Here is a 22,312-nt window from a genome sequence, read left to right as displayed (position 1 = left end):
CCTTACCTCTCCTAAGCTAACTTAACCTAACTTCTCTTAAACTAATTTAACCTAACGTGACCTAACCTAATAGAGTTTTTTTGTATTTACCTAACTTAACCTGTCTTAACTTGACCTAACCTAACATAACCTGACCTTACCTAATCGAGTTCTTCAGTTCTTTTAGCACCAAACCTAACTTAACTCAGCTTAATCTAAACTAACGTAACCTAACACTAACCTACGCTTTATTTTATTGTATCTTATTTATTTATTTATTTTCATTTTTTTTTTTTTTTTTTTGGGTGTTGATAATGTCCATAAACATCAATAAGCAGTCAATAAATTATGTGTAAATCTGTGTCTGTTTAGAGTCAGGAATTCATTAGCAAATTAAGGGGTATTTTTTTAAACTCAATGCTTTCTTTCTTTTTTTTTTATTTGAGAAAGTTATTAGTTTTTTTATGATTTCTTTGTTGAGTTGAGCATAATTCGTTTTTTATTCATCTGTTTATTATTATTATTTTTTTTTTCTTTTTTAGGGATTATACTAGATGTTCTTAATTAATTATGCTTGTGTCTGCTTCGTTATTTTACAACATTTTGTCGTTTTAACATTAAACATCTCGGATTCGTTCACATTTTTCTCTTGTTTTTTCTCCTGTTTGTTAATTTCTCTCCTAAAATTTTCTTGTGTCATATTCTCTCTTCACTTGTACATAATTCCAAGCACACAAGTCTCATTCTCTCTCTCTCTCTCTCTCTCTCTCTCTCTCTCTCTCTCTCTCTCTCTCTCTCTCTCTCTCTCTCTCTCTCTCTCTCTCTCTCTCTCTGTGTACCTTTCTTTTTCTTAAGGTATTTTCTCTCTCCCTCAGTTTGAAGTCCTGCTCGTTTTACCTCATTATGTACACTTTTCTCTTCCTCCTCCTCCTCCTCCTCCTCCTCCTCCTCCTCTTCTCTCCACCATAGCCACCACCGGCAGCATCTCTTATTTCCTCTTCTCTTCCTCATCTTCCTCATCATTCATATTTTGTATACTTATCATTTTCATTTCTCATCTTTCTTTTATTTGTTTTCTTTTACGTTTTAATATTCCTCCTCCTCCTCCTCCTCCTCCTCCTCCTCCTCCTCCTCTTCCTCCATCACTTTATCTTTTATTTTCTTTTACTTCTCTTCTTCCTTCTCTTGCCTCTCCCACCACACCCCATCTTCCCTACCCTTCATCTCCCTTCCTCACCTTCCTTCTCTCTCCTTCCCTGCCTCTCCCCTGTCTTCTCTCCTCCCCTCTCCCCATCTCCGCCTCTCTCCTGCCTTCTCTCCTCCCCTCTCCTCTCCCCTGCCTCTCCTCTTCCTTCTTTCCTCTCCCATGCCTCTCCCCTGACTTCTCTCCTCCCCTCCCCCTTCCCCAGCCTCTCCCAGCCTCTCCCCAGCCTCTCTCCTCTCCCCTTGCTCCCCTCGCTCCCTCGCCGCGCCATCTATCCGCCCGTCACCGGGGCGCCTCCTGAGATGTCATTATCAGTATCATTTATGTGGCAGCTCGACTATTTTTCAGCCGTGTCCTCTCTCTCTCTCTCTCTCTCTCTCTCTCTCTCTCTCTCTCTCTCTCTCTCTCTCTCTCTCTCTCTCTCTCTCTCTCTCTCTTAGATTCCAACTTAATATTAATGACGAAGAGAGGTAAAGCTTTTCTTCCTTCCGACCTCGTAGGGGACATTGCCTGAGGAAGGAGAAGGAGGAGGAGGAGGAGGAGGAGGAGGAGGAGGAGGAGGGGAAGGTTTGTTGAGATAAGGAGGTGGGAAGAAGAGGCTGGATTTGCAACTTCTACAAGAGAGAGAGAGAGAGAGAGAGAGAGAGAGAGAGAGAGAGAGAGAGAGAGAGAGAGAGAGAGAGAGAGAGAGAGATAGCAGTTGTAAGAAAAGGATCTCGATGTAGAGGGTAAGTAAGGGATTAGAGCGAGCGAGCGAGCGAGCGAGCGAGAGAGAGAGAGAGAGAGAGAGAGAGAGAGAGAGAGAGAGAGAGAGAGAGAGAGAGAGAGAGAGAGAGAGGTGAGGTGAGACAAGGCAGGGAAAGGAATGCAATGAGAAAGGAGGACATGAAATAAGGGAGGAGGAATGTGGGGAGAGGAGAAAGAGATGGACGAAGGGGAAGAGAGATACAAGGTGCTAACTAAAAGAGATGAATCAATACCTTTTTTTCTCTTAAATAATGCAACTTGGTGTCACTTGCCTGCGTGTCTTTTACTTGGGAGTCTATTATTGTTATTGTTATTATTATTATTATTATTATTATTATTATTATTATTATTATTATTATTATTATTATTATCAAGACATACTATCTACTACTACTACTACTAGAGAGAGAGAGAGAGAGAGAGAGAGAGAGAGAGAGAGAGAGAGAGAGAGAGAGAGAGAGAGAGAGAGAGAGAGAGAGAGAGAGAGAGAGAGAGAGAGAGAGACGGCTAAATACGAAGAAAAGTGGACAAGAAAGACACAATAAAGAAAGAATGGAAGCAAAATGAAGAATAAACATGACAATTTTATTCTTTATTACTCTTAAGCCATCTCTCTCTCTCTCTCTCTCTCTCTCTCTCTCTCTCTCTCTCTCTCTCTCTCTCTCTCTCTCTCTCTCTCTCTCTCTCTCTCTCTCTCTCTCTCTACACCTTCATTATAGCCCCAACATTTGCTCGCTCGCCCTCACCCACTCTCTCCTTTGCCTCACTTTTACTCTCCCTCCCTCCCTCCCTCCCTCCCTCTCCCTCTCTCTCCCTCTCCCTCTCCATCTCTCCTTTCCTCCCTCCATACATCGCAAAAGAATGAAGGAAAAGAAGGAAAAAAACTCTATCAACATTTTGGAATCTGTTTTTCATCTTCTTAGTCATTCATTCGCTTCCTTTGGTGTGTCTCCCTCCCTCCCTCCCTCCCTGCCTCCCTCTCTTCCTTTCTCTTCTTTCTCTCCCTTTCTCTCTCTCCCTCTTTTTCCTCCTTTTTCACTCTCTGTTATTTACTTGTTTCATCACAATTTCCCTCTTCCTGTTTTTACTAAGCGGGTGATTTTTACTTGTTCCCTCATCCCCTCTTCTACTCTCTCTCTCTCTCTCTCTCTCTCTCTCTCTCTCTCTCTCTCTCTCTCTCTCTCTCTCTCTCTCTCTCTCTCTAGCACTCACAACACTCACTATACCACAAGCATGCCTTCCCTCCTCCTCCTTTACCTCGCCACCGCACTCTTCCTCTCGTTCTCTCCTCCTTTCCTCCCTCTCCTCCTCCTCCTCTTCCTCCTCCTCCTCCTCCTCCTCCTCTCCGTCCCTCCTTCCCTGACTCTTACCAATATTCCACGTCAAAAGTCTCAGAGCACCCCCATCTTCTCTCATTCCCTCCCTCCTTCCCTCTCCCTGCCTCTCCCTCTCCCTCCCTGCTCTCACTCTCTCATCACTCTCCGGCTTTTCCTCCGGCCATTCTTCAATTCAGCCTCGCCTAATAAACTGTTGAAAACTTTGTTCTTAATCATAGCATTAACAAAATAAAATGCCGATAATCATAAAAATCAATTAATTAAGCAAAGAAGCTGAGCAGCGGCGCCTTAAGGACCTAACCCACTGCTCCGGGAAGACGCAGGAGCTTCTTAGCCCTTCGGAACAAGGCGCTAAAGGGTCGATATTGGATTGGCTTAACGTGGAGGAGGGTTCGGTTCCCGGTGGCGCCTCGCTGGGAGTCCTAATGAAAGCAAGATGAGAGGTTAGTAACGAAATATCTCTCTCATTAAGACCGGCCGAGATTTGGTGTAAGTCCGGGGCAATCTGGCTGCTGAAGGGAGTCTTATGTTTCTGTAGGAGTGGTGACGACGACCTGAGGGAGGCAGGGAGGGAGGAGAAGGGAGGGCGAGGAGGGGAAGGGGTGAGGCAAGGGTAAGGGAGGGAGACTGACGGAGTTGGGAGAGGGTGAATGTGGAAAAGGTAACGGTGAGGGAGAAGGATGAGTAGGAGGAGAAGGACGAGGACGAGGAGGAGGAGGAGGAAGAGGAAGGCGGAGGAGGGAGTTTTGTAGTAAGGTGATGATGTAATCGTGATGCAGCAGGTGGGATGAAGAGCTCTGATTGGTGATGCGTGTGATGCTGAGTGGAAGGATGAAGTGAATAAGAGATGGACAGATGGGATTAGCAGCTGTAAGGACGAACAGACTGACGGAAGTGAAACGAAGGAAGCAAAATAAACGTTTGACTTAACTGTTGATAATCTTAGTGGGGATGCAGTTGAGTAAACTGATAAATGGCGCTAAAGATTAAACGTTTTTAGTGTCATTTAGAAACAGGAGTTGTAGTAGTAGTAGTAGGAGGAGGAGGAGGAAGAAGAGAAGAGTAACAAAGGAAAGAAGAAGAGTGATATACGAGTAATAGTAACGTTCAAACACTTAACCAAACGTACAGTAACAATACAATACAAACACGCACTCCTTCTCTTTCCAATACGTTTAGTAAAGACAACCCCCGCAACGAGAAAACATAATCTATAGGCAAACCTTCAGTTCCTCAGTAGGTAAAGATTAATCTGCATCTTTTTTTTCCTTTTTTTTTATTTACACAAGTTCAATCTAGTCTTGTTTACTTAACCAGATAAAAAAGAAAAAAAAACTTTCCAGGATAAGTAGGACATGGGAAGCTTGTTTGGGGTTTGATTTGTTTGGCGAAGAGGATGATGGATGTGTAGTGGTGGTGGTGGTAGTGGTGGTGGTGGTGGTGGTGGTGGCAGAAAGAGGCAGCAAGGAATGAATGAAACTCGTCTTGGTGGTGGTGATAAGTGGTGCTGGTTATGGTGAGGAGTGATGATAGTGATTTTTGTGGTGATGGAGAGTGGTTTTAGTGATGGTGGTAATGATGGTGATGGTGGTGATCGAGAAGGCAGTGCACAGTGATCAGAGAGAGAGAGAGAGAGAGAGAGAGAGAGAGAGAGAGAGAGAGAGAGAGAGAGAGAGAGAGAGAGAGAGAGAGAGAGAGAGAGAGAGAGAGAGAGAGAGAGAGCGGCCAGCAAGAGATAAAGGAGACGAGTAAGAAAAAATCACCTTTCTTCTTCTATCATTGTCTTTTTAAAACCTTTCTCTCATTATCTCTTCTCATTTCCCTCTCATCTCATCATGTTCTTTTTCCTTCCTACTCCCTCTCCCTCCAGCTCCCCTGCCTCACCCCTCACCCCTCCTCCTCCTCTTCCTCCTCCTCCTCCTCCTCCTCGTTCTCTCTCACTCTCACACACACACACTCTCCCTCTTCTTCGTTGTTTTTTCCTTCTTCGTTTTTTCCCTGACATTCTTCCCCGGCAGGAGGCGAGTGTGCCCCGCCACCTCACAGCACCTTAATAAGTCTTGAAACCTCCAAATTTCAACTTGTCCGCCGCCCCCCGCGCTCGAAATTAACAAAACTTAACATACTAATACATTTTTTATCAACGTTACTGTTATTTTCTCCTTAATTAATGCCGGGGAGATGCCTAAGAGCGTGTCCTTAAGGTTATGAGACTGAAGGAGTAATTAGTGGTGTCTGCAGTTGCGAAATTTTGGTGTGTAATTGAAGTCTGTGTTATTAATGAAGTCTTTCTCGTACACGTGTTGTCAGGTTAACAGAGAAAAGGACCAGGAAAGAGGCTTACCTGTTCCTTTTACCGACCAATTTGTCACTTATTTAATAATTCATGAGTACGTGCAAGGAAATGATGGGATAATTGATGAAATAGCGGCTGAAATTGTGAATGTTTTCGGTATTTTACTAGTAATTGTTGTAGTAATGGTGGTAGTACTGCTAGTAGTGATGGTGGTGCAGTAATAGTAGTAGTAGTTGTAGTAGTAGTAGTAGAAGTACATCCTAGTAATAGTAGTGATACGATAGTACTAGTTACCTTCATGAAATACTACAGGCACCCTTCACAGCACAGTACTACACCTAATGTACGGCACTCAAACTGCTCCAAATATGAATTACTGTAGCATGTAGTTTTAGAGCAGCAGCAGCAGCAGTAGAAGCAACAACACAACACCACTAACAATAACAGCAGGAGGAGCAGGAGCCAGCAAGCAAATGATCAAGTATTGTTTATGAGTAATATTGGCCAGAATAATAGATGTTTGGCAGACTTATTTGACCGAGTTGTCTTATTATTCTGCATTAATCTTGTTCCTGTATTTATATATTCTTAGGAGTGGTGGGCGGGGCTTGAGGGACGATGGAGGCTGCTATTGGTCACTTGTGGTCTTGGTGGGAGGAGTTTGGGTACAGGTTGTTATCATTGGTTAGTTTTAAGTACCAAAGTCATATTCTGTAAAGATTCTTTTTTTTTTCCCTTTCCTTTTTTTTTTTCCCACGCCTCATTTCATAAAGGTCGCCAAGATTCGTTATATAAATGTCCGTTTACGTTTTACTTTTCATTTTAGGATTAATTCACAAAAGGGAACATTGGTATAATCCCAAATGCAAACGAATACAATCCTAAATATACGAGTATATATGTAATTTAAACATAATACATGCAAAAGTATATAAATCCTCGCGCGCGTACAAACAAATGCGCGGAAAACTTTGAGGAGATATTACAGTCGAGGAATATATTTGATTTAACATGTCTGATTTTTATCTGGGGATATACATGATAAAGCCGCAGGAGCGTCCGCGCGCACACACAGGCACACAGACTTCCATACACACACACACACACACACACACACACACACACACACACACACACACACACACACACACACACACACACACACACACACACACACACACACACACATGTGCAGTAAAGGAAGGAAAGAAATGGAAAAGTGGATGAATGTGATACGTAGACAGGACGTTACTATTCATTTATGTAGTGTGCTCAACTCAGACTCTGTAGGCCACAACTAACAAGGTACATAATGCACACCCACAAGCTGACGCAATGCTGAACACACACACACACACACACACACACACACACACACACACACACACACACACACACACACACACACACACACACAGTCACATCCTGAAGCACGCCGCCTCTCCTCACTGGCTGGTGTGACGCGCGATGTGTTGCTCAAGAAAATAACCACAGTGGAAAAGCAGGGCAGCGCTTCCCGTCCCACCTGACGTCCGCTTGGAGGTGGTGGTCGCGTTTACTGCTGGATGACTTCTCGTGTTATGTAGCTCGACCGCAGGTAAAAGCCCCCGCCACGCTGTAACGCCACTGCTGGTAAAACAATACTTGAACGAATCTAATTGTTTTCCACCAGCATTTGAACTTAATAATACCGATACTTTTCGTTCGCAATTGTAGAATTCAGTGGAAATATATACGTGGCTTACATGCCTCAGCGTTCGTACTTTTTTTTTTTTTTTTAGTATTTCCTTCTTATTTTTCAAAGTATTCTGATAGTTTACGACAAAGGCGACGATTTTTACTAAAAGAAGATTTTGTTGCATAATTTCCTGTGGGATTTATTGCGAAAAATAGGTTTGTGAAAAGAATTGTGAACTATATTCACCGACACAAGAAAATAACCTTGTTGAACACACCATTTGCAACGAGAGAGAGAGAGAGAGAGAGAGAGAGAGAGAGAGAGAGAGAGAGAGAGAGAGAGAGAGAGAGAGAGAGAGATGCAGGAGGGGACGCCCGCTCCCTCACAATTACAGCAAGACATCTTTGACTCCCCGTCTCGTCTCCCCCTCCGAAATTAGTCTCCATATGCCAATTTGTATGCAAATAAGGCGGATGGAAAATGCACGCGGGCACTCCAAAAATTATGTGTTTCCTTTTTCCCTCGTGTGAGATGCACCGTTGTCTCTCTCTCTCTCTCTCTCTCTCTCTCTCTCTCTCTCTCTCTCTCTCTCTCTCTCTCTCTCTCTCTCTCTCTCTCTCTCTGACCGAATACAAATAACAGAGAGAGAGAGAGAGAGAGAGAGAGAGAGAGAGAGAGAGAGAGAGAGAGAGAGAGAGAGAGAGAGAGAGAGAGAACAAAAAGTAATACCCCTTACTCTTCCCCTCCCTCCCCTCTTCCCTCTTCCCAACACCCCTTCTGCCCTCACCCGTTCACCCACTCCCCCTCACTTCTCGTCCCTTACCCCCTCCCCTCACCCTTGTCCCTCACCCTGCACCCCTCATCCGCGCCCCTAAGCCCCTCGCCTCCTCACTGTATCTGGTAATTGCTTTATCCCTCCGGAGCATCAATCTTTGGGTGCAAGATTAACATAATTACAGTGAAATCTTTGGCTGTCTGGCTGGGTGGGGGCGGCCGCTAATGGCGCGCAAGATGGCTGCATGAACCAAAATTAATCTGATGTATGCCTGCCTTTTTTCCTTCCCTCCGTCCTTCCCTCCCTTCTTTCCTCCCTCTCAATGATTCTTCCTCGCCTCTGTTATCCTCCCTCTCCTCTCTTTCCCTCCCGTTCCTTTCCTATTCTTTATTTACGTGCCTTTTCTTCCCTACCTCCTTCCCTCCCTTGTTCCCTTCCTCCTTCCCTCCATGCTTCCCTCCCTTCGTCACTTCTTCCCTCCCTCTCAGTACCTCCTCCTTTTTTATTCTTTATTTACGTCCCTTTTCTTCCCTACCTTTTTCTCTCCCTTCTTCACTCCTTCCTCTATTCCCTCCTTCTCTCCATCTTTCCCTCCCTTTTTCCCTTCCTCTCAGTGATTCTTCCTCCTCTTCGCCTCTCTTATCCTGCCTTTCCTTTCCCATTATATTCTTTACCTACGTTCCTCTCTTTCCCTCTATCCTTCCCTCCCTTCTTCCCTCCATTCTTCCCTCCCTCTCAGTGCCTCACCTCCTCCTCCTCCTCCTCCTCCTCCTCCTCCTCCTCCTCCTCCTTCTTCTCCTTGTGTCTTTCTTTCTCTTTCCTTTCGTGTTCCACCTACGTCTCTCTTATTACTTTCCTTCTTCCTTATTCTTTAGATTTGGATTTCCTCCTCCTCCTTTCTCTTTTTTACCCGTGTTTTTTTTTCCTTTTTCTTTCCTTTCCTTCTTTTATCGTGTTCTTTAGCTAATTATTCTTTGTTTTTTCCTCTTTCCTTTCTTTAGTTATGTCTTTTCTTCCTTCTTTTTTTTTATTCTTTGGCTTTTTACTCTTTCCTCCTTCCCTCCTTCCCTCCTTCCCCTTCTTCCTTTCTTCCTGTAGTTAGGTTTTCTTTCCTCCCTTTTCCTCCCTTTCTATGTATTTTTAAGCTCAATATTCCTTCCTCCTTTCCTTCTCTCCCTCTCTCTCCATTCTTCCCTTTTATTCCTACCTCCCTCCTTCCTCCGTTTTAGTTTTGTCTTCTCTTCCTCTTTCTTTCTTCCCTTATTCTCATTGTCTTTCCTTCCTCTCTCTTTTCATTTTCTCTTCTTCCTTCCCCTCCTTCCCTACCTCCCTTCTAAGTTTTAGTTTCTCTCTCTCTCTCTCTCTCTCTCTCTCTCTCTCTCTCTCTCTCTCTCTCTCTCTCTCTCTCTCTCTCTCTCTCTCTCTCTCTCTCTCCCCCCTACGCTTTAGCCGAATATCCCTTCTTCCCCCCTTTCTTTATTTTTTTTCCTCTCTCCCTCCTTCCTATTTTCCCTCCTAGTTCGTTCGCTTTAGGTAAGTTTCCTTCCTCCGATCTTCCTCCCTCCCTCGTACCTCTCTCTCTCTCTCTCTCTCTCTCTCTCTCTCTCTCTCTCTCTCTCTCTCTCTCTCTCTCTCTCTCTCTCTCTCTCTCTCTCTCTCTCTCATCCTTCTTCCTACTTCATTCACCTCCTTTACTTATGCTTGCCTTCCTCCCTGCTTCTATTCTCTCCCTTCTGTATATGCATTTATTTATTTTTTTCTTTTAACTTATTCTCTCCTTCTCCTCCTCTTCCTGCTGCTCCTCTTCTTCGTGCTATTGGTCCTCCTTCCTCCTTCTCCTTCCTCCCTTCTCCTTCCTCTCCTTCCTCCCTCCCTTTCCGCTCTCTCTCTCTTTCCTCTCTCTCTCTCTCTCCCCCTCGTCTTCCTTCTCCCCCTTTATATTATCTTATTTCTATCACCTTATCTTCCTCCTTTATTTTACTTCTCTGCTCTCTCTCTCTCTCTCTCTCTCTCTCTCTCTCTCTCTCTCTCTCTCTCTCTCTCTCTCTCTCTCTCTCTCTCTCTCTCTCTCTCTCATCCCCTCTGTGATTTTTTTTTTCTGTATTCTGTTCAGTCTTTCCTTCCTTCCCCTCTCCCATGTTCTCCCTTTATTCCTCCCTCTCCTCCTCCTCCTCCTCCTCTTCCTCCTCCTCCTCCTCCTCCTCCTCCTCATTCGTATTTATCTCACTAAGCTCCTCTCCAGTTCATATTATTTTTTTTTTATTGTTATATTTACCTTGAGTATTCCTGGTGCGTTTCCAAGAATATTTGGCTTCGATTTCATGACTTTCTCTGTTTTTTTTTTTGTTGTTTTTTTTTGTATTTTGTTATTTGATTTTCTCGTGTGTCTTTCTTTTTTTTATTTTTTTTTATTTTTGTTTTTCTTGCGTTTAAGTTTAAAGAATTGTTAAGGACTGGAATGGCTTTTTTTTTTTTTTTTTCATTTTGTGTCTGTGGTTTATTTCATCTTGTCTCTGTTGTTGCCTTTATATATATTTATTTTCTGTAACTTATACAAAGATGTCAACCACCACCACCACCACCACCACCACCTCCATCCCCACCACAACTACCACCACCACCACCACAACTCACACCAACATCACCACTTATCTATCCTTCCAACTTGCATACGTTTCTTCCATTGGTCTTTTATTTTTCCCCTGGAGGAGTTCATGAAGGGGGCGGAGAGCCGGCAGCAGCATCCCAGATCAGCGTCTCTTCGCTTTACATTCAAATCTGTTGGCAGTGATGCGTCGCCGTGTTTGTGTATCTTGTTATGCTGCAGCCGATTCCGTGCTGGCGTAGAGAGAGACAGAGAGAGAGAGAGAGAGAGAGAGAGAGAGAGAGAGAGAGAGAGAGAGAGAGAGAGAGAGAGAGAGGTCAGACTATGCAACTATGTAGTACGTAAGCCATTTAGAGTGTGGTTTAATTACGATTTTTTGCCGCTTATTTCCTCACTCCGTAGTTACAAAAGGCTCTAATCGCTCGCCCCCCACCTACCCCCCAACACACACACACACACACACACACACACACACACACACAAGGAAAGAGGCAGCGGTCAGTTAGTCGTGGTGTGCTTTGACGTGCATCCTTCTCCTCCTCATCTCCGCAGACCGATTTTCCTTACAAAGCGCAGCACACAGAGGTGAATGCTTCCGGGAATGTACACGCACGCACCCTCGGCCGCCGCATTCTCTGGCCCTGAGCTAACATATATTCTGGCCTGACTTAGAAACGGCCTTAGCTTGAACCTAATTACAAAGCTTTGGCGGGGCCGGGCAGACCGCGTAACAAGCTCTGTCACCAGTGTTATCCCTCGCTAACTCCACTCAAAACACACGCCCTTCCAACTGCGCCGCAAACTTAGTTTACCCAACAATATTTCTAACTTAATTAACCTCAATCAACCTTAACAGATTAACAAATTTGGGTCCCTCAGCTCCGCCTTGTTCTGGCTTTATTTCGCCCTAACTTGTACATATGTAAGTTGGGACTTATCACACTCACTACTTTATATGTCTACTCCTCCACTACCGCCGCCATCACTACCGCCACCACCACCACCACCACCACCACCACCACCACCACCACCCCCTCCACGTCATCTCTACTGGCACACACACACACACACACGAAGTTACGTAGAATACATTATACAGCAAATGCAGGACGTGAAACTATCTCGATTCCTTTTCCTTTTCCCTTTCTCTCTTGTATTTTTTTCCCCTGACTCGCGCCAAAGTGACCTTACATCCTCATCATTGTCTTTTCTCTTCCTTCCCGTCAACCTCTCCACCTCATCAGGCCACCAGAAGGTCAATTCATCAACTTGGTCAACTGTTCTCCCCTGAGTCATCAATTCAGTGTCCCTTTCCTCCCTCCCGGACTCTCTCTCTCTCTCTCTCTCTCTCTCTCTCTCTCTCTCTCTCTCTCTCTCTCTCTCTCTCTCTCTCTCTCTCTCTCTCTGCTTCCCTCCCTCTTTGATCAATTGTTACATCGTTCCTCTTCGCTCATGTCAACTTCATCTCGCTATTCATCTATCAGTCACTTCTTGGCCTCCTCGTAAAGATATCGATGAATGTCCTCCTTCGTCCACTATCTCCCATCACCCTCACCCTCCCTTCAACACCCCTTCCATCCCCTTCAACTATTCCTTCACCCCCAGCAAAGTCCACTTTCATCAGGTATTCTTTCCTTTATCTTATTATCTTTCTACCTTTGAAGCTCCGCCTCATTACAAAATCAACTTGTCATCCACTACTGTTAGCTACCACCTCCACCACACCACCATACAACACGATCATCTCCTCCTCTTCCTCCTCCTCCTCCTCCTCCTCCTCCTCCCTTCGAAGAGCAGCTCTATCCACCAATCAGCTGCGTGGGTCAGGGTGAGGCGGTGGGGGTAGGGTGCAGGAGGGGCGGTATGAGGACGCGTTACCACCGTGTTACCCAGCGTCGCCTCCCCGCCAGTGTTACCAAGGGTGCGCGCCTCCCTGTGTTACGTTACACTCTCTCCTTGGCGCCTCAGATTACCCGGGAAATTATTTTATGACACAGGAACCTTTCGTGATCAACTCCCGAGTGTTGTTACAGTACAGTTCTATTTCCCCGGAGCGCGGAGTGAAAATGGGCGCTACGTCGGGAGTGTGTAAGGGCAGAAATGGCGCGTCTTGGCCCTGCTTGGCGGAACACGTCCAAGGCACCTCGTCCACCATGAGCCTCCTTGTTTTGCCATGTGTGTGCAAAATTTCACCCCTAATTTCGAAATTAATTTCGGTTCCCACTGTATAATCTTATTAAATTTGCATATTAATCAAGGGATTTTAATTAGAGTACACCCATAGTCTAATTTGCATACGGCCAATAATTGAGTTTCTCATTTGCATTTTAAACAAGTTGTTCTAAACTCTGCTTGCCTTTGTTGTTGGCGAATACAATGCAGGAGACCCAAGTCCACCACGTTTCTCACACCTTTCGTTCATCTTCGCTCGTTCTCAGTGGCTCCCGTCCCGCCGCCGCGCCCTCCCCTGCCAGAGACACCTCGACAGGGCCACCCTGGCGCCCTGCCCACCTGTGACCTTACAGGTGACCCTCCCTTGCCCCCCCAGACATGCCCTAGGAGCCCAAGAAGCCGGGAAACCCTAAAGACACCGCGACGAAACGGAGCAAAGTTGTGGATGATAGTCGAAGCGTTTCCCTTGATTAGGGTCAGCGGGCTGGGAATACATTACTGTACGTTTGAACATAATGTTTGGGCGGCACATGTGGAACTCCAGAAATGACATCCGACTTCTTGAATTCAATTATAACTTTTTATCAGTTGCATAACCCTTCATTCGGCCTAAGTATGGAGAAAGTAGTATAAGAATAACAATTTTTTTATCATTGTTATTTTCGCAGTAGTTCTCAAGGGTCCGAGAAGGGGCAATACACACACACGCCCCGAGAATAAATGTGTATGCATATGTCGTTATAGATAACATGTAATTGCATGGAATTCAAATGTGGATACGCCGTTGTAACTTGCTGTTTGGAATCTCAATGAGTTGACCAAGTTTGCAGCCTGATTATTAGTTTATACCGCGGGGTGGTATTCAATTGCACCAAAACTCTTCGTCTTCCTCCACGGAAAGATGCTCAGCGGGAGAGATAAGAGTTAAGATGAGTTTACGAGACGATCAGGCGGCGTTTGAGACGAAAGGCTTGAAAGAGAAAGAGAGAGAGAGAGAGAGAGAGAGAGAGAGAGAGAGAGAGAGAGAGAGAGAGAGAGAGAGAGAGAGAGAGAGAGAGAGGTGCTCGCTCGGCTGACCACTAAACACCAGGACTTCTCTCTCCAAGTCCTTCAAACTTAAACTTAATTCGCTGGGCACCTGCGGTCTGGGAGGCAGAGCGACCCCTCTCTAAGCCACCACCACCACCACCACCACCACCGGCCAGCTCTATACTCTATACCGTCGCCACTTCTACCCTCCTCTGTCTGACACATTCGCATCCATTATGTATCTCCCTATGTATATGCATGTATAGTAAGCCCAAGTTTATACATACAGCATAAAGCCTCAGTCAGCATAGGGCGTCCGAAGGCGTGCTGTGCTGTGGTCGTGGCTGTGGTGATGGTGTTGTTGGTGGTGGTGGTGGTGGTGGTGGTGGTGGTGGTGGTGGTGGTGGTGGTAGTAAGGAAATAGATATGACAAAATTATAATAGTGGTGGTAGCAGTAGTAGTAGTAGTTGTAGTAGTAGTAGTAGTAGTAGTAGTAGTAGTAGTAGTAGTAGTAGTAGTAGTAGGATTAAGTTGGTCGTTTAATTAATATTGATGGAGGTAGTGTGGTAGTGGTATGAGGGAGAGGAAGAGGAGGAGGAGGAAGAGGAGGAGGAGGAAGAGGAGGAGGAGGAGGAGGAAGATGAGGAAGAGGAAGAGGAGAATAAAGCAGTCGGTAGCACTGGGAAACAGAACCGCAGAGTACCTCCCGGCTGCTGAGGGAGGAGGAGGAGGTGGAGGAGGAGGAGGTGGAGGAGGAGGAGGAGGAGGTGGAGGAGGAGACCAGCCATTGCAAATTACCATTATTACATTTTAACATTACATTCTCGCCTACGGTGGTTCTTCATGTCAAATTTCCACATTCAGAGAGAGAGAGAGAGAGAGAGAGAGAGAGAGAGAGAGAGAGAGAGATAGTCGTCCTCGTCGTCCACTATGCTAGCAATTACATTCAATCTAAAAGTCAAGGACAAGGCAGGAGCAAATTAGAAGGTCACGATGCTGAAATATTAGTGACTGAGACGAAGTGATGGTGAAGGTAATGCAAGCAGTAGGGCTGGGGGGTGATGTTAATGCTGGTGGTGATGGTGGTAGTAGTGGTTGTAGTGTTGTTATTGGTGGTACAGGTGGTGTTACTGTTAGTGTTGGTGGTGGTGGTAGTAGTATTAGAGATGTTGATGTGGATGGTAGAAGCAGTGTTTGAGGTGGTGGTGATGGTGGTGGTTATAATAGAGAGGTGTTGGTGGTGGTGGTGGTAATAGTGGTTGCAGGTGATAGTGGTGGTGGTTGTGCGTAATGTTAGTGAGAGTAGTATTGGTGTTGGTTATGATAGAGTTCGTAGTGGTGGTGGTAGTGGTGGTGGTGGTGGCGATGGAGGGGAAAGGGCAACACAATATCGCGAGTCAAGGGAGTGAAGTGTTCATCGGCGGGCGCAACACGATCAGCATGGACAACAATATATAAAAGATACAATAGGACAGATTAGGACGGAACAGATTGCAACACCAGCCAACAACTACACAAAAAAAAGAAAAATACAATAAAATACACCCGTTTTCTCCTCCTCCTCCTCCTCCTCCTCTCCCTCTCTTCCCTCACCCAACCCTGAAAAGAGATGTTTTGTTGCAGCTTGGCAAAAAAAAAAGAGTAAAATGAAAGACAAATCATGCACGTCCCATTAGTATGCTCTCTCTCTCTCTCTCTCTCTCTCTCTCTCTCTCTCTCTCTCTCTCTCTCTCTCTCTCTCTCTCTGCTACTAAGGTCCAGTACGTAAATGAATGAATCACTCTTTCTCTCACTCTCTTTTTCCTCCATCCCTCCATCCCTCCCCTTTTCCCTATCATACCCCTTCCCTTCCCTCCACATCTCTCTGTCTTTCCATTCCCTCCAATTAACTTCCTCCCCCTTCCCTTCCCTCCATCCCTCCATTCCCCAACGTCCCCTTCCTTCCATCCCTCCATCCCTCCCCCAGCGTCCCCGTACTTCCATCTCTCCATCCTTCCATTCCCTCCTACCCTCCTACTATACCCCTTTCCTCTATCCCCTCCATCCTACCCTCCAACCGCCCCCCCATCTTCTCTACCCTTCCCTCCATCCCTCCATCTCTCTCTGTCCACACACACACACACACACACACAAACACACACACACACTGGCGCTTACTACTCCATTGACAAAAAATACAAATAACGTGGAAATTTTACTCCAGCTGGCGGCGAAAAGCACTCGACCGTGGCCACGCGCTCCCAGAGAGAGAGAGAGAGAGAGAGAGAGAGAGAGATCCGTCTGACTGTCAATACGGCCAATGGTACGGTCGAACATTACGCCCGAATCAGCTGTTTTGGTAATGACACTTTGCTCAATGATTTAAGAGGCGAAGGTTATTTCGGAAATCCGTCTATCACTGGTAATTATTTGGCGTGCGGCCTTTCATTCATTACTACAACCACCACCACCACCACCACCACCGCCGCCGCCGCCGCCGCCGCCGCCGCCGCCGCCGCCCACTACTACTCTTACTACGCGTGCTGCCAGAGAGAGAGAGAGAGAGAGAGAGATTTGTTTCAAGGCTTATTTACTCCTCTTTTTCAGCTCGTGCTGGTGTATTTTCCACTTAAGAGCGCGATAACTCTTTTTTTACCCTTTGAGAGAGAGAGAGAGAGAGAGAGGAGAGAGAGAGAGAGAGCGTGATGAAAACATAAAACATATACACACATAAAGAAAGCACTAGACTCGCACACCAGGGAAACAAAACACTACAGTTGACGAGATCTTTCACTTGTGATATTTCAAGGTAATACTGATGGTGGTGGCGGTGGTGGTGGTGGTAGTGGCAGCAGTGACTACGACAACGACGCCGCTGCTGCCATCTGGTCGTCAGCGTGCGAAGCTTCCCCTCTGAGTTGCAGCGGCGTCGGTGAGAAAGGCGGAGCTGTGTCCACTCCTGCTAAATATTTATCTTGCATTCTTTCCCTCGATTTCACCCCTTTGCCTTTTGAGTCCTCGCTTTCGCAGCCACGCCACATATTAAACAGCGCCTCCTGTTGCTGGATTTCACCCCTAAAGAAGCGTCTCGGGGGCCCTGGGGTGGAGGAGAGAGGCGGACGTTCGCGCGCTCACCAAAATTAAACTAGACGATAGCCAATGAAGAATGATGGGGGAAACGCGGAGGCGGCGGCGGCGGCGGTGGTGGCGGCGGCGGCGGTGTCCGGGCGAGCGCTTCAACTTGCCCACATTATACGGCCAGTGGTGTCACGAGCGAGAGAATAAGGGAAATGTTTCGTGCTGGAAATGAACCTCGCTCGCCTCCTGAGCCCCGACTAAACCATAACGCTACGGTGCGGACGCCTCGTCTCGCCTCGCCTCCCTCCTCTTCCATCTCTCCCTCCTCCTTTCCTCCTTTCCTCTCTCTCTCTCTCTCTCTCTCTCTCTCTCTCTCTCTCTCTCTCTCTCTCTCTCTCTCTCTCCAGCAGTGGCGGAGGATCAGCTGAATTTGTCACTGAGGGATGCTGCAGAAGGGTTATGGCGGAGAGAGAGAGAGAGAGAGAGAGAGAGAGAGAGAGAGAGAGAGAGGAGACTATCTGGTGTGCAGGTAACCCACACCTACTCTGGCGCGGCTTAGAGTGTAATGGGAGGCCGGCGTCCAGGGAAAGGCTTGGGGATAAATATCTAGTTAGTAGGTGGCTCGGAGCTACTTCTGGCGGCTCAGGTGAAGCGGGAATGATCGCTGTTGCGGGAGGAGGCACTGGCGAAGGGGCGGGATTCATTACCTTTCTTATATGTCCACTTTTCTTTGCTTTTCATGTCTTTGTGTGTTTCAATATAGGGATTTTAGAAAGGGAAGGATAATATTGAAATTACATAAGTGTTTTCACCTGATGCGTAGGTTAGGTTAGACTAGGTTAGGTTAGGTTTAGATTCATTTAGTCCGTTAATTTCACTGTTATTCCCTTCATTGTGTAGGTCACGAGTTGAAAAAAAAAAGTCATATTTTACTGAGAAATAAAGTCATTCTCTGGAAACTAGTAGACTAAGATTGCTTTTGTAATCCCCAAAGAAAATATATATATATATATATATATATATATATATATATATATATATATATATATATATATATATATATATATATATATATATATATATATATATATATATATATATATATATATATATATATATATATATATATTTCTAGTTTTAAAAAACTTGAAAATTTGTGTGTGTGTGTGTGTGTGTGTGTGTGTGTGTGTGTGTGCCAGTGTGTGTCTATGTCCGGTTTGCATTACGTTAGTGTGTGCATTGTTTTTTTATAGTGCATTTCGTGCGTGTGGGTGTGCGTGTGTTTGTGTGTTTGTGTGTATGCGTTCAAGAGTTCCTGGTAAAAGGTTGAATGAATTGGTTTTTCGAAATAGCGTGAATAGTTTTCGTTCATGTTACAGTTAGGTGTTGATAGTATGTGTGTGTGTGTGTGTGTGTGTGTGTGTGTGTGTGTGTGTGTGTGTGTGTGTGTGTGTGTGTGTGTGTGTGTGTGTGTGTGTGTGTGTGTGTATGCGTGTGTTTGTTTGTGTGTGTGTGTGTATGCGTGTGTTTGTTTGTGTGTGTCAGGAATGATGAGGTTTGGTACGTCCAATGACCAGCACAAAGATGACAGAGCAATAACGTAGAGAGAGAGAGAGAGAGAGAGAGAGAGAGAGAGAGAGAGAGAGAGAGAGACGTGGGGACAAGAAAATAATGACCTCAAGGTATTTAATTTACTTCCCATATTCCGGCGACTCGTCACTCTTGTTTCCTCTTCCTCTCCTCCATTCATCAGCCACTGCTCTTTAATTCCTCTTCTTCCTCCTCCTGTCCTCTTCCGTCATTCCTTCCTCTCGCCTCAAACCCGCACCTCGCACGCCCCGTAAAGCAGACCCATTATGAGGCACAAATCACTCCGGGACACAGGAAGTTTTCACCGTCCCCTTCGAGTTAAGTTCTTACCGGGAGTGCAAATCAACCTCTTCTTCCCCCATTGGTCTAGAAATGCCATCTGTCACCGTGGCTGTGATTGGTTGGCGAAAATGACGCCGTTTAATCCCACTACCTGATTGGTCCATTATTACGTCTGTCTTTGGCGTGATTGGTAGCGGCGTTGACGTGTATGAGGCGTTGACGGTGGTGGTGGTGGTGGTGGTGGGGGTGGGAGGTGCTGGCGGTAGCGGCGGCGACGGGCACGAGGGCAGGGATTTAATTGGAGGGATTAAAATCAACTCGTATAGTCTTGGTGGGTCGGTCGGTCGAGAGGTCGTGGATGTGGTGACTCAAGCCGCCCAAGATCCTTCCTCATGGCCACTCCTGCATCTGAATCATTTGCAGGAGAGGACGGAGGGAATACTTAGCTAACTTAATAAGGGGACGGATATACCAGATAGCCAACGGAAAGAGTGTATCTGATTAACTTGATCCAAAAGGGTACGCACCAGAAGCTGTACGCACGTGATGAAGGCTACACTACAAGATGCCTTAATGAAGAGACGAGTATGTTGTAGAGTGCTTAATAAAGAATGGGTATACGGAATAACTTGGTGTAAAAAGAAATTAGAAGGGTAAAAAAAAAATAACAGAAGATATAATGAAGATGATTTAATAAAGAGAGAAGTATGCTAGATAATGTATGATAAAAATGGGTTAACCAAATAATTCAATATGAAAGGAAAGAAGAGATAAAAGAAATAAAGGATATCATAGAAGATAAAATGAAGGGAAAACTACAAGATGACTTAATGAAAAAGAGAAATATATCACATAATGTTTAATAAAAGTGAGCCCACCAAATAACTCAAAATGAAAGGAAACAAGCGGAAAAATGAAGGATGTAACAGAAGATATAATAAATAAAAAAGAAAAATTACACCATATAATTCAATAACAGAGAAGGATGTGCATGATATCGTGTAATAGAAATGAGACATACTACATAACTCAATAAAAAGGAGATAAGAGGAAGTGATATGTGTCAGATAAGTTAATGAAAGGAAAGTTAAGCCCGGTAACCTGATAAAAGGAAGGGTGTGGTGATACATGATAAAGGGGAGGATTTGCCACATAGTAAACCGATACAAGAAAGAATAACATACATAGCAATAAAAAAAAAAAAACTGGTGGCAGGGAATTACGTTAGTCCAGAACAAGGATACCTGACTATCTTCTGAACTACCGACTACTCTTAATAAACTGACAGGGGAAAAGATTACCAGAAAACAACGATATGACATTTTACATGCAAAACAAGATGAACCGAAACGAAATAACATGTGCATAGGATTACGAAGACAGGGGAATGTGTAACAAATAAAAACGAATAGAAATCTTTACCTGTGTAGACAAAACAAGAAAAAGAGTAGCCAGTTTCATGAGACGCGACAATTTTTCTCTCCCCCTCGTACGAGTATCTGGTGCCGCGAGGGACGGGGAGTCAAGTGCCACCAATATGAAGTTACGTATTTGCCATGTAGTAAAACGCCGTAATATCACACTGGTAAAGGACGTATTTCTCCACACACGGACTCCACTCCGCCACCACGGAGGCAAAATACACCCACAGAGATCCCGCAAAACCCACGCGTATATGTACTACAGTCCTGGTTAGAAGTCAAGTGGCCTGCTGCGTTTGTTTTCCAGTGTTCAGTGTTTGTCTTCAATTCTTATCTGAGTGTAATTTATGTTGTGAGGTTTGTTTGCCATCACTGTGACTGCCTATGACGTCATGATCCGTCAGTTTATTGGAGTAACCTTAGATTACTTTAATAAACAAGAATAAAGCTAAATACAAGTTTAAAATACAGAAAGTTTAACTCCACAAAAAAAAAAAATCAATCACTTTCCTATTTCCCATTTCACTTTAAAGCCTCAAATCCTACGAATATTAACCTGTAGTAAACCAAACACCATTAACGTATCATCAATAGTGAAAGAGCGATGGACACAAAAAGAAAGGAGAGGCGGCGACGCGAGAGAGATGGACGAATGGAAAGAACGAATAGGAACAAAGGAGAGGAGGAAGGAAAGATGAGAACAAAGGAGGTCCAGATGAGGAGGACTAGTAGACGATACAGGGGAGCAGATATAACAACAAACAGAAGCAGCTCTAACGAACGCAGCATTAACACAGCAAGGGAGCAGCACTGGTCTGGCTAGGGGGGCAGGAGGAACCACCACCACCACCACCACCACCACCACCACCCTCCCCCACCACCATCACCACTAAGACCAACACCAGTAGCACCAGTAGCAGCAGCAGCAGCAGGAGCGTCGACAGTAGAAGTCTTCCTAACGTAGTTCAATATTGGCCGGCTCTAAGGCTACTGACACCCCATTTGTAAGTGGCGACAGGACGGGGCCGGGCGAGAGGTCATAGTCTCACTCCCACCCGGATGGCGGGGTCATTTAAGGTCGTTTGAGGGTCATTTAGAGGAACGTTCGTTATAATAAAACTATGCGGGGGTCTGTTGGTCTGGTTTCGTCAGGTCTGGTAAGGTCTGGTCTGCCCTCTGTCACTGCTTCTCCTGCTGCTGCTGCTGTCTCCCGCCGTCTTATCCTCTCCACAAAGTCGTGGGATGCAATTTTTTTTTTTTTCATTTTCTTTTCCTTTTTTTTTTATTGTTCAAGACGTTTTAGTTCAAAGTTAAAATCAAGTATATTTCACGTATAAAAATGCAGTTTCATTCTAATAACTTATCTTAGGTTATCATTCTCTTAGCTCAAGACTCGTAACAGCGAAGGCTTTTCTGATTATTTTGTCCTGTTGTAAATTCACGTTTGTTTGAGTATTTCAGCCGCATCGAGTCTTACGGCTGAGCGTTTTATGAGTATTTCGTTTAGCGGCAATTGGCGAGTGTTTGAGGCCTGATTATTGCGAGATGCGTGGGAGCGCCTGGGAGATGAGGGTCCTTTCAGCAGCTACAGTAAACAAGGGCCGACCGACCGACACTCCTGGACGTGAGGAATTCTAATGACCGGGAAGCATAAAGGGGCCGCTTCCAGCCTCCTCAGCACGCCGGAAACTAAAGAATTAGCACAGAATTTCCCGCTTTAATTTCTCATGCCTATTTTGTTTGATTTATAAGACTCCTCGCTGCCAGTCTTACAGTCTCCAAAACGAGTAATTTCGAGTGTAAGGAACTTGAGTCGTGCGCCCGGCAGCGTGGCGTGGTAGGTGGCGTTGCCTAACTTCTCGTACTTCAATTACTTCCTATCAAGTATTATCATTTACTGGCAGCTGGTGTGGCCCCGCGAGCCTTGGTCACCGAGGGTCACCTCCAGCCCGGTCACACTCTGGCTAGCGTGACCTGATGTGGCTCGACAGCAAATGATATTGCTAGTTTCTGTGGAGGTAGGGCGAGGAGTGAGCGGGGGTCCAGAACACACACACACACACACCCACACACACACACACACACACACACACACACTTCGATAGACTTGACTATGAGCAGTTTTTCTTAACCACTTAG

The sequence above is a fragment of the Scylla paramamosain genome, chromosome 4 (assembly GCF_035594125.1).
Source record: "Scylla paramamosain isolate STU-SP2022 chromosome 4, ASM3559412v1, whole genome shotgun sequence".
Classification (NCBI taxonomy): domain Eukaryota; kingdom Metazoa; phylum Arthropoda; class Malacostraca; order Decapoda; family Portunidae; genus Scylla; species Scylla paramamosain.
This window is presented reverse-complemented; position numbering follows the sequence as displayed.